Consider the following 4,615-nt stretch of genomic DNA (forward strand, 5'->3'; position numbering starts at 1 on the left):
ATTAGCATATACGTAACAATTAATGGGCCGACCTTGGTTCCTTCGACCCATTGGGATGGTGATGAGACTCAACTCTGTCTGTTGAACGTGAAAGTTGCTCTCCAAACAATCTGTAGCCTCCCGCACTGAATAATAATATTAATCAATGTTTGCACTTTTCTTAATCGAAGGGAAACCCCAAACCCCAAATCCTTCCCTAAGGCTCCCAATCCTCCTTGCTTTGTTAATGGGCCCAAAGTCCATGTCCAAAATCATTAATGGGCCTTTTGGCCTAATAAGGCCCAATCAATATATCCATGGCCCATAACAGATATAATGGCTCATAATTCCTAGAATGCAGCCAGATCTAATAACCAAATGGGGCCCAATAATTCAAAGGCCCTGAACAGATCCAGCCCATCTATGTTGTGTACGCTCAACATACCATCCAGGTATGCATAGCGTACTGGGGTTGAGAATTACGCGCAACATACACTCGATTACGCCCAACGTACTACCAGATTAAGCACTTTCTCTATTAAGTGCTTAATACTCGATTCCTTTACGTCCAAAAGTCAGATCTAAGCTTGTTAAGACGTCCTAAGGCCTTTGCATGCCTCATATGCACCCAACACCACTATTAAAACCTTTTCAAGGTTCTTAACCCATGTGTGAGGTCAAAAATCCCACCATTACTCCATTTTTATGTTGCTACAAGACCAAGGGACCTCAAATCTATCATTTCCATCTTCTGGAGTTGCTTAACTCACAAATAGAGGTCCAAAATCAACAAAAGGGACAAAATTAGTAAACCCTAGCTAGATCTAGAGATGTAAGTGGAAAGATCAAAGCTTTTTACCTCCAGGAACTCCTCAAGGTTGTCTATGTGCAGATTCTTGAAGCCAAATGACATTCCAAGCTTCCTTGACCACTTATTCTTATTGGATGAACACTAAAAAGGACTACAAAGCACTCTCAAGGCTCAAAATACACTCACAAAGGATATTAGGGCTTCCAGGAACGTTTGAAGGTGAAAGGAGCTTACGAGGGTGAGGCTCAAGTGAGTTAATGGAGTTTAAATAGGTCACTAGTCCGCAAATTAGGGTTTGGACTCTAGGCACATACGCCTAGTGTACTTCTTGGTACGCCGAGCGTACGTCCAGCTCTTTCACGATCATCTATGCATAGTACGCTAAGCATACACATAAGTACGCCCAACGTACTTAAAGGACTAATTATGTCAAAATGGGAATTCTTCAAGGGTTTCAAGTCATACTTGATGATTTAAACATCATTGGAGTGAATAAAGAAATCCTTTAAGTGATTGAACTTTTAATGAAAGAATTTGAAATGAAAAATCTTGGAAAAACCAAATATTATCTTGGTTTGCATATTGAGCATATGCCTAAAGGAATACTTGTGCATTAATCAAATTATACAAAAAGAGTCTTGAAATGTTTCAATATGGCCAATGCCAATGCTTTAAGCACCACAATAGTTGTTAGATCATTAAATATTGACAAAGATCCATTTCATCCCCATGAAGAAAATGAAGAAATTCTAAGTCATATGTAAATGTAATTGTAACGATCATTTCCGAGGTATAAATTAATTTAAATTCTCAAGATTCATTTTGGGCTATAATAGAATTGTATATGAGAGTGGGCCTTTCGTTTTGGGCCAAGTTATAGCCTTCCCATAAGCCGTACACGGGGCGTAACCCGTTATACGCTGGGCGTAATGGCTAAATGAAATATGGGGAGGAGAGGCGTACGCGCAGCATACCATAGTGTACGCCCGGTGTATGCGACCAGAGGAAAAACTCTAATGTTAGGATTTGAGGTGTATTTAAACCCCATTATAGCCTCCCATTTGGCCTCCTCACTTATCCTTCACCCCCAGAAAATCCTAGTTCGTCCCCTTTGCTCCTTGCTTGTGTGTGTTTCATCTTTGAGCTTATTTTTGTAAAGAAGGAGAAGGAGAGAAGTGGAAGAAGAAGAACTTGAGTACCTTGAGCTCATAGATCTGGGATCATTGCTTCATTTGGCATTCAAAATAGGTATAAAGCTTCCAACTTTCCTCTTGTAAGTCTAGATCTAGGAGTTTTTGGAAGTTTGGACCTTTTAGGTCCAAAGGAAGGACCTTTATCTTGCAACTTCATTTTTGGAGCTTGGGATTGCTATCCTTGAAGCTCAAGTGTCCCCATAGCAGTAAAGTTTTGATCTTTGTGGCTTATATGGAACCATACATGAGATCTAGTTAGCTTTATGGAAGTAGAAAGTTATTTGTGGAAGTTTGAGCATTTATGAGACTTGTAAGCCATCAAGTAAGCAACTTTATGGCTTAGGTCATGGAATAAGCTTAGGATCTGGATTTGTAGCTTTTGGATCGGATTATTAAGCACTTACTGAGATGTTGGCTTATCAGAGTTGTACGCTAGGCGTACAATGAAGTACGCGCCGTGTACAAGCCAGCAGCCAGTACGCTCAGCGTACCTTGGTGTATGCCCCGCGTACGCTGCCAGTTGGGCTTCGAGTGTTGGGCCTCGGTGTAGGCTGGGATTCAGGATTAGGGTCCTTGGGCCTTTATGGCCCATCATAATTCAGTTGCTAAGAACCAAGGATTTAGTATTGGGCTTGAGTAAGGCCCAATAAAAGGGTTCTAGGCCCAATATAGCAAATTGGGCCATTAGTGGGCCTATAGTGGGGCCATGGATGAACTTATAAGGAATTAAGGATTTTGGGCCATGTTGTGACCCATGCCATAGCAGGGGTGAAATGGTCATTTTACCTAAAGGAGAATCCCTATTCTGATTTAGTATTTTATTTTCCCATGATAGTTGGGAAGCAGCCGGAGCAGCAGTCAGGGATTTCTCATTCAGGAGTTCAGCAGTCGGCATCGCGAGGTGAGTTTCCTTCCAGTAGGAACGAGTATAAGGCCACAATGTCAGCCTGTTTAATTAGTACTAGTTTCCGAACCTCGGTCTGATGCAGTAGTTAGAATGTTTGATGCCTTCGTGGCTCAGACAGTGTTGATGTGTTATGTGTTCCGGGATACGACCCGATGCAGTATGCAGTTTATGTGTTCATACTAGTTGATATGTTTATGCTATGCTATGTTATGCTCAGTCAGTTTCCGGACTTTGGTCTGGTGCAGTTATTTCCGGACTTCGGTCCGATGCAGGGGACAAGGTCCCAGTCAGTTCCGGACTTCGGTCCGATGCAGTTAGTCCCGGACTTCGGTCTGATGCATAGGGCGAGGCCATGGTTAGTTCCAGACTTCGGTCCGATGCAGTTTCCAGACTTCGGCCCGATGCAGTGGGCAAGGCCCAGTATGTGTTATATGTTATTATATGGTATGTGGTAGTTTGGGGGAGCTCACTAAGCTTTGTGCTTGCAGTTTCAGTTTTGGTTTCAGGTACTTCCGCAAGTAAAGGGAAGAGCTTGGGTTGATGGCATCGCATACACCACATCTTCAGTTTGTCCTGGGAATTGTTATAGCTTTTCATAGATGTCATTCGATACAGTCTTGATATAGTTTTCTTGTGATACTTTGTTATGGTTTTGAGATATTGACGTATGGGTTTTATTTTATGATATTGACATGATGTTTTTAGTAATTATTAAACAAAAATTTTTGGGTCGTATTTTGGGATGTTACAAGTTGGTATCAGATCCTTGGTTTGAGGGATTCGGATACACTTTCGGGTGTGTCTGAACTCAAACTGAGGAAAACGGTAAAGAGTTTCAAAAGAAAAATGTTCTTGAAAAGGATTTTTGAAAAAGAACTTAGAAAGAAGAAGAGTTTTTTATAAAAGGAAAAGGGTGTGGTGCATGCGATCAGCCGAGCTCAAGTAAGTACTCCCAAATTACCATACAAGTTATATTATGATTATCTATTTCAGTTTCAGTAGAACAACATGATAGAACAAGACTAAGGATCTAGGAGGATGCCTTATGTGCCTGCTATATGTGTTTCAGCTTTATGAGAATTGCATGCTAGTTTTGAGTATACAGCAAAACGATAGCTTGTTTAGGTTATGCCTGATAGTATGAGCTTAGCATTGTATGCTAGTATAGTTTCTTGTTAAGAGGATAGAATTGCTTGAGTAGTCTCCTGTGTCTGAATGTTGCTTGCTTTGTGCTTTGTGGGACTCTGAGTGATGGGATTTAGCCATTAGGAGAATATGACACGTCACATGTGAACAGGGTTGAATAATCTCAGAGTGCTAGATTTGGCCCTGTTGCACAGCTCTTGTTTGAGTCTAACCGTTGTAGGGACGAGTCTTTTACTCGAAGGATTATCTGAGCCTCGCCACATGTGATGGTATTCAGGTGATGGCTAATTGGCATTATAAGGAGACCTTCAACAACTGAGGACTGGATCGGGTAGAGTCAGAGATTTCCCTAGGGCAAGCCTAGGATGGGAGTAGCAGAGATTATTAGCAGTAGTAGTGACTTGGTGAAGTCAAGGCAATACTTGAGGAAAGTACGGATAGATGTGGAAGGTAGTATGGGCCCATACTACTGAAAGCAGAGGATTTGTACTTGAATCAAGGAAAGCTGAGATGAGACCAGGAAACTTGTGGTAGTAGTGATTCCTCGAGATATATAAGTGTTCCAGATGTTTAATTTGT

Source organism: Lactuca saligna, chromosome 2 (assembly GCF_052625555.1).
Source record: "Lactuca saligna cultivar CGN05327 chromosome 2, ASM5262555v1, whole genome shotgun sequence".
NCBI lineage: Eukaryota > Viridiplantae > Streptophyta > Magnoliopsida > Asterales > Asteraceae > Lactuca > Lactuca saligna.